Genomic DNA, 8,754 nt, shown 5'->3' with positions numbered 1-8,754 from the left:
ACTGGCGAAGTAACAACTGTAGTAACACGTGTTGAGTAACACTGTAGTTAACACTGCGTAAACACGCATGTAACAATTAGTAATACTATAGTAAGCACTTGTTAGCCATCTAGTTGGTGGTGTAGAGAGGGCAACTTCTCTTTTCTAGTAACACTGTAGGCAACGACTGCATACCTACTGTAGAGGATTTTATTGTGCAACACTCGGAGTGTTAGAGATTAACACGTTTATCCAAGCGAACTTTAATGAGAAGTAACCACTGCAGTAACACGTTACAACACTGCAGGTAACAGTGTATCAACACTTGACGAAGAAGTACACTGCTAGTAACGACTGTTGTTAGTACACATGCGAGTGATCACGATTGTGAGTAAACAACTGCAAAGTAACACTGCGAACATGTAGTAACAATGCAAGTAAACAATGTAGTAATACTATAGAACACTGTTCAACACTGTGGCAACACTGCAGGAACATGTAGTAACACTGTAGCTAAACACTAGCAGAACACTGCTGTACATGATAACACTGTATAGTACACTGTGCGCATAACACCTGAGTAAACAGCTGCAGAGTAACCACTGCAGTAAACTAGTAAGCTAACCGTGACCTGCAGTAAACGCAACTGTAAGTAACTGGTACAATATGTAGTAACACTGTAGATCAAACACATGTGGCAACACTGCAGTAACACTGTAGTACACTGTAAGTAAACACTGCAGTAACACTGCCAGTTAACACTGTAGTAACACTGCAGATAAGAATGTAGTGAAAGCTGTAGCAGAACCACTGTGGCAACACTGCAGTAAACTGTAAGTAACACTGTAGCAACATTGCAGTAACACTGCAGCAACACTGCAGCAACACTGGCAGTAACAATGTTAGTAACACTGCAGTAACAATGTAGTAATACTATAGTAACACTGTAGCAACACTGCGGAACACTGCAGTAAACACTGTAGCAACACTGCAGTAACACTGTAGTACACACTGTAGCAACACTGTATCAACACTGCAGATAACTGATAGTACACTGTAGTAACACTGCAGTAACACTTGTAGCAACACTGTGGCAACATGTAGTAACACGAGCAGTACAACATTGTGGTAACACTGTAGTAACACTGCAGTAGAACACTGCAGTAACCTGTAGCACACTGCGTAACACTGTAGTAACACTGCAGTAAAACATTGTGGAACACTGTAGTAACACAGCAGTAACACTGCAGTAAACACTGGAAGCAACCACTTAGCAGTAACACTGCCAGTAACACTGTAGTAAACACTGTGTAACATGCAGTAACACTGTAGTAACACTGCAGTAACACTGTAGTAACACTGTAGCAACTGCAGTAACACTGTAGTAACATGGTAGCTAACACTGCAGTGTCAACACTGCAACAACTTTAGTACACTGCAGTAACACGTGAACATCAGTAACACTGTATCAAACTGAGTAACACTGCAGTAACACTGTAGAACACTGCAGTAACATGAGAATGAGTAACAATGTCAGTAACAATGTAGTAATACTGAGAACACGTTGTATCAACACTGTGGACAACACTGCAGTAAAACACTGTAGTAACACTGTACGTAACACTGCAGTAGACACTGTAGTAACACTAGGTATCAACACTGCAGTAAACTGTAGGTAAACACTTAGGCAGTAACCTGCAGTAACACAGTATCAACACTGCAGTAACACTGTAGTAAATGAGTAACGACTTGTCAGTAACGACTGTCACTTAGAGACTGTAAAGTACACTCGTAGTAACACTGCAGTAAGCACTGAGTACACTGCGCAACCATGTATAATATATTAGCACTAGCAGACGTGCTGCTAACACTGCTAGTAACACTTGTAGCAACACTGGCAGTAGCAACACGCTAGCTAACTGCAACATGCGTAAGACGTAGACCCACTGCAGTAACCACCCTGACAGTAAACACGTTGAGTAACACTGTAGTAACACTGTACTGCAGGAACACTGCAGTAACCAATGTGTTAATGACTATAGTACACTGTAGCAACACTGCGGCACACTGTAGTAACACGCATGCAGTACACTGTAGCAACACTGTGGCAACACTGCAGTAAACATGCAGTAACACTGTAGTAACACTGTAGTAACGCCTGTAGTAACACCTGCAGTAACACTGCAGTAAACAATGGTAGTAATGAGCTAAGTAACACTGTAGCAACACTGGGCGGCAACACGTAGTAGTAACACTGTAGTAACACTGCTAACGGGTAACACTGTTAACCAGTAACACTGTAGTAACACTGCAGGTAACAACTGAGTAAGTAACACTGCATACGTAGTAACACTGCAGTAACACATGGGTGCAACACTGCGATACAACACTGCATTAACAACTGCAGTAACACTTAGTACACTGCATTAACACTGTAGTAACACTGCAGTAACACGCAGTACAGAGTAAACACGCACAATGTAGTAATACTATATAACACTGTATCAACACTGCGGCAACATGCAGTAACACTAGTAGTAACACTGTAGTAACACTGACATGTACACACTGCAGTGAACACTGTAGTAACACTGCAGTAACAATGTAGATAATACCTGTAGTAACACTGTATTCAACACTGTGGCAACACTGCAAGTAACACGTAGTAAACTAGCAACACTGCAGTAACACTGGCAACACTGCAGGCAAAACTGCAGTAACAATGTAGTAACACTGCAGTAACAATGTATGTAATACTATAGTAACACTTATCAACACTGTGGCAAACACTGCAGTAACACTGATAGTAACACCTGTAGCAACACTGCAGACACTGTAGTAACACTGTAGCGAAACACTGTAGCAACACTGTAGTAAACTGCAGCAAACACTGTATTAACATGAAGTACACGTTGTAGCAACACTGTAGCAACACTGGCAGTAACACTGCAGCAACACTGTAGTAACACTGCAGCAACACTGCAGCAACATGTATACACTGTAGTAACACTGTAGCAACACTGCAGGCAACACTGATTTACCACTTAGTTACACTGTAGTAACACTGTAGCAACACTGCAGAACACTGCAGGTAACACTGCGTAACACTGTTAGTAACAATGTAGCAACAATGTAGTAACACTGTAGTAACAATTGTAAACACTGTAGCAACAATGTAGTAACACTTGTGATACCAATGTAAGTAACATGTTGTAACAATGTTATAACACTGCAGTAACACTGTAGCAAACAAGTAGTAACACTGTATACAATGTAGTAACACTGCAGTAACACTGTAGTAAACTGTAAGCAACACTGCAGTAACAATGTAGCAACAATGTAGTAACACTGTAGTAACAATGTAGGAACACTGCAGTAACACTGTAGTAACACTGTAGCAACACTGCAGTAACAATGACAACAATGTGTAGTAACCAATGTAGTAACGCTTTAGTTAACACTATAACAAATGGTGCGTAACACTTGCAGTAACACTGGTAGTAACAGTACCACTGCAGGTACAGTAACCACTGCAGTAACAATGTAGTACACCTGTAGTGACACTGCAGTAACACTGTAGGAACACTGCAGTGCGGTAATGCTAACCAATGTGAGCTGAGGCCTACTATGGCATTGGCCAGTTGCTGACCACCACAACAGCAGGGGTCAGTGATGTCTGACTCTGAGCCCCACTACTACTACTGGCTCTGGTAGGAGCTGTCCTCAGGTCTAGGATCAGTTTACATACCCCCATTCTAACCTCTACCAAAGGGGACACACACCGGAACTGACCTGAGATCAGTTAGCTTAGATACGCTCTCGCTCTCCTTAATAGAGGCAGGCTAAGTACAATGGAGTGTGAAGGAAAAAGAGGGGAGCGTGTTGCTTGTAATGTGCGCATGTCTTGTGTGGGTGTTGTGTGTGTGTGTGTGTGTGTGTGTGTGTGTGTGTGTGTGTGTGAGCGTACAGCCTGCTGTAGGAACAACTTCTGCACATCTTTCCTTTGAACAACCGTTTGAAACGTTAAATTAGGACAGACCCTATCACTTCACAGCTCTGACTGTTGCTTCGGGCTTGAATCAAATCGGCATGCCAGTGTGTTGAGTGGCGGAATACGGTATGTGACAAGCGCAATAACAGAACAGCTTTTCTCACGGCCTTTAGACACAGCCCATCAGCCCAGGTTGGCACCCTGTCCATCACGTATCACACCATGCCATCTTACACTACACCATAGCTACCATGACAGGCACTGACATCACACGGATTTAGTTCCGGGTTTGTAAACAGCGGCAAGGAAAGGAAATACTCTGACGTGAGACGACTCCGACCCACGTCTCCTCAGAACACCACAGAAATCGACCACTGATCAGACCACCACCAACAGCTTGTGAGCGAGGAAACATACCGCGGTCCTCCGACGTAATAAGACGACTTCATCTAACCTGGAAGTGAACTTCAGCGATGTAAAGTGTATTTTTTTTATTTACCCAGGTTAGCCTCGTTGAGATCAAATCAATTTTTTCAAGAGAGACAGGGACCAACCGAGAGAGCAGCAAATAGCAGACATACTGTAACAACTTACAGACAAACCATAAAATACATTTTTTGTTGTTGTTGACAAAGACACACATACATTTCAATGACAGAGACATACAAACATGTAAACTTAGACTACAGAATCTAACCAAGAACGGTAATGTAAAGATCACAGACGACGATCAACACGTGGATGAATGGGTCAGTGAAGTAATGATGCGTAACGATACAGAGGAAATACTCTTGACACCCTGACGACTACGTTATCTTAAATCCAGTAATGTAAGAATACAGATTACCAACGCTGCCTGGGATTATTGGGTCACTTAATATGCGGTGAAGTAATGGTGCACAACATCTCATAGTAGAAACAGAAGGAGAGGCGAGAGAGTGAGAGAGAGGACGGGAAAGAGACACGAGGGTGAAAAAGAGAAAGCGACGAGCAGAGACAAAGATAAGGAGGAAGAGAGAGAAACGGAGCGAGAGTGAGAGAGGCGGAAACGGGAAAGAGAGGCCAAACTCCGTCAGCGTGTCACGCGTCTCACCTGAGCGTCTCAGCCATGCGTCTCAGGTCCTCGTTCTGCTGTTTCAGTCTCTCCAGCTTGGCCAGGATCTTGGACAGCTCTCTGCTGGATCTCTCCGGGTGCTCGCTGTCCTTCACAAGGTGACCTCCGATGTAAAACAGCAGTGTGCCCCACGCCAGGAGCACAAGCATGATCCAGCGCCACGAACCTGCCCATGGGCGCATCTTTCACCCCTCTTGGGCCTCTGGGGCGGGGGGGGAGGGGGGGGGGATGGGGGGGGGGGGGAGCAGCACTCCCGTCACAATAGGCCTTGAGGCATGGTGAGAATGCCGGAGGGCGGGGGGGGGGGGGGTGAGATGTAGTTCAGGTAGGGTTGGTGGGGTTAGTTAATGCATGGCTATGGTTCCTCCAGGGAGTTAGGATACCCGAGTCCTCTCTGGTCTAGGCTGGACTGGGCGTGGGCTGGTCCTGGCTCTGGTAGTCTGGTCAGCTCACTGATGTCGCCCTCTGTGTCTCTGTAGTCCTGACTGACTGGCAGACGGCTCGGTCTCGCTCGGCCTCTACGGAGTGGCCTTGTGGAATACTTCCCTCTGTTCAAAGAGCAAACAGAGTAGAGTTGGTCACTGACAAAAATCGGAGAGAAACCGCAGCCCTTATCTTCCTCCTCCACCCGTCCTCTCTTCCTCTGTGACAAACCAGAGTCAGGAGCCCCTCGCTATACAAATCCCCAACACAGCGGTAAACAAAACGCCACATGCCACTCGGCATTACATCAACAAACTGACTGAAAACACCACAAACCCACTTCTGCACACCACAAACGCGCCACTCAACTTAACACAAACCCACGGCCACTCAAGGAAACACTACACAAACCCACCGAACGCAACTGAAAATCCACCGCCGTTTCAGAGCTCAACCAACGGCTAGCAGCCTGCGAGAGAGAACACTGAAAATAGATATGCAGCTACCAGTACTTCCCTTGTCTAATAATAAAACTGGGTTAAACCATTGTTATGTGGAGGAGCGTGCGGATGTCAGCATAGAGGTGTCCTCCTCCCCTCTATTTGAGGAGAGACCCCCCCCCCTCCCCCTCCCCAGCTCTGTTCACATGCATACACTCCTCCCCCAGGACCGGGCCACACACACAGTCTCAGAGCAGGCAGGGCGATCACACACACGCACACATTTTGACATCACAGGCCAGCAACGAGTTGAACGGTTCAGCGACGATAATGGATACGGCTGAATATTCTATATTCATTACAGGGGATATAGAATACTTATCCCTTCATTACAAATGACCGGCGGGCTGGCTGAATACATAAGAGACTAGTTAGTTATGGATTTCTGTGTGGAGAATATACAATGTATTATAGATTGTAGCAGTGGTTGGGGCCCGAGCGCGAACAAAGGGCGGACTCAATTAATGAATCAACAGACTGACCTTCAGCTGTGTAGTGCTGCCTGCTTGTCTGTCAAGTTTCAAGTACAGTGAAATGGCTTTCGTGCTCTTTCCCGACAATACAGTAATCAACATCGGTAGTACTATACATAATACAATTTTAAAAAGGCAAGTAGAACAAAAACACAAGAGAAATAGAAATAAGAAGAACCACGAGAAAGCAAGCACAGTAAACTATATACAGGGTCAGTTCCAGGGTCAGTGCCAATACCATACTGTATGTGCAATGTGCAGGGATAGCAGGGATACTGCAGTGGTTGAAGACTCGTATTTGGGTCATCAAAGTGCATTGAAATGACTTAGGAAGTGTGAACACTTTGGAGAGTTGTGTGACCACTTGGAGACACCAGTTCGTCCTCTCACACAAACCTTTGTAATAAAAAAAAATGTTGCACCTACCCCACATTTCCCAGGAATACTTTATCATGTTACTGAATGTACCCAGAGTATTTTAAGATTTAGTTATCAACACATGCGGTGAATAGTACAGTAAATGTAAAATGCACATAAAATCAAAGGTGTAATGTTTGGATTAAGTCTTGTGTCAGGTGAACTGTTGTGTCCTCAACTTTTGGTCTAATCATTTTCCCATAATCTTCAAGCTGTTCACTTTCAATTGCTTCACTCTTAGAAAAAAAGGTGCTATCTAGAACCTTAAAGGGTTCTTCGGCTGTCCCCATAGGAGAACCCTTTAAAGAACCCTTTTTGGTTGCAGGTAGAACCCTTTTGGAACCAAAAGGACCAGAAAGGTTTCTACCTGGAACCAAAAAGGGTTCTCCTTTGGGAACAGCCAAATAACCCTCTTGGAACTAAGAGTGTACCATGCTTATGCATATGCATTTAATATTTATTCTGTAAGAAACATTTAAATTTAGCCCTACCCATATAGGCCAATTCCCACAAGTGTAAAGGGTTAAGATGACTTCAACTGTCAATACTTATGTAACTACGTTGACTCAACAAAGATCAACGTGTTTAATCAACTTAGAAATTCACAACCAAAAAGTCAAATCAACTGAAACAACATAACAGCTGTGTTGACTAAACATGTCAAGTTCAGATGTTTCTCTCTCTCTCTCTCACAGTCTGAAGCTTTTTTGAAATCAACAAAGCATGAGAAGACTTTGCTTTGTTTTGTTGTTTTGGTTGTCAATTAGGGTGTGTAGGGTGAATACATGGTCTGTTGTACGGTAATTGTGTAAAAAAGCCAATTTGACATTTGCTCAGTACATTGTTTTCATTGAGGAAATGTACGAGTCTGCTGTTAATGATAATGCAGAGTATTTCCCAAGGTTACTGTTGACGCATTTCCACGGTAGTTTATGGGGTCAAATTTGTCTCCACTTTTGTGGATTGGGGTGATCAGTCCTTGTTCCAAATATTGGGGAAGATGCCAGAGCTAAGGACGATGTTAAAGAGTTTTATATAGCCAATTGGAATTTGTTGTCTGTATTTGATCATTTCATTAAGGATACATCAACACCACAGGCCTTTTGGTTGGAGGGTTTTTATTTTGTCCTGTAACTCATTCAAGGTAATGGAGAATCCAGTGGGTTCTGGTAGTCTTTAATAGTTGATTTCTAGGATTTGTATTGATCATGTATATGTTTTTGTCTTTATTCTTTGTTATAGAGCCAAAAAGATTGGAGAAGTGGTTTACCCATACATCTCCATTTTGGATGATAATTCTTCGTGTTGTTGTTTGTTTATTGTTTTCCAATTTTCCAGAATTGGTTAGAGTCTATGGATTCTTCATTACATGAGCTGATTTCTGACGTGCTGTTCCTTCTTTTTCCGTAGTGTATTTCTGTATTGTTTTAGTGATTCACCATAGTGAAGCTTCTCTCTCTCTCTCTCTACCATCTCTCTCTCTCTACCACATATTCTCTCTCTACCACACTCTCTCTCTCTCTCTACCACATCTCTCTCTCTCTCTCTCTCTTCTACCACATCTCTCTCTCTCTCTCCACTCTCTCTTCTCTCTCCTTACCACATGTCTCACTCTCTCTCTCTACCACATCTCTCTCTCTCTACACATCTCCTCTCTCTCTCTCTACCACATCTCTCTCTCTACCACAGCTTCTTTCTCTCCACATCTTCTCTCTCTCTCTTCTCTCTCTCTCTCTCTCTCTCTCTCTCTCTCTCTCTCTCTCTCTCTCCTACATCTCTCTCTCTTACCACATCTCTCTCTACCACATCTCTCTCTCTCCTACACATCCTCTCTACCACATCTCTCTCTCTCTACCA

At 43.7% G+C, this 8,754-nt stretch overlaps 1 pseudogene; it reads right to left on the bottom strand.

Moving 5' to 3' along the window:
- LOC111968978 (alpha-(1,6)-fucosyltransferase-like) overlaps window positions 1–8,754 on the bottom strand; it is a 121,238-nt pseudogene that overhangs the window by 37,957 nt on the left and 74,527 nt on the right.

The sequence above is a fragment of the Salvelinus sp. IW2-2015 genome, linkage group LG9 (assembly GCF_002910315.2).
Source record: "Salvelinus sp. IW2-2015 linkage group LG9, ASM291031v2, whole genome shotgun sequence".
Classification (NCBI taxonomy): Eukaryota; Metazoa; Chordata; class Actinopteri; order Salmoniformes; family Salmonidae; genus Salvelinus; species Salvelinus sp. IW2-2015.
Note: the sequence above shows the minus strand (reverse complement) of the source record. Positions and strands in the feature narration are given on the sequence as shown.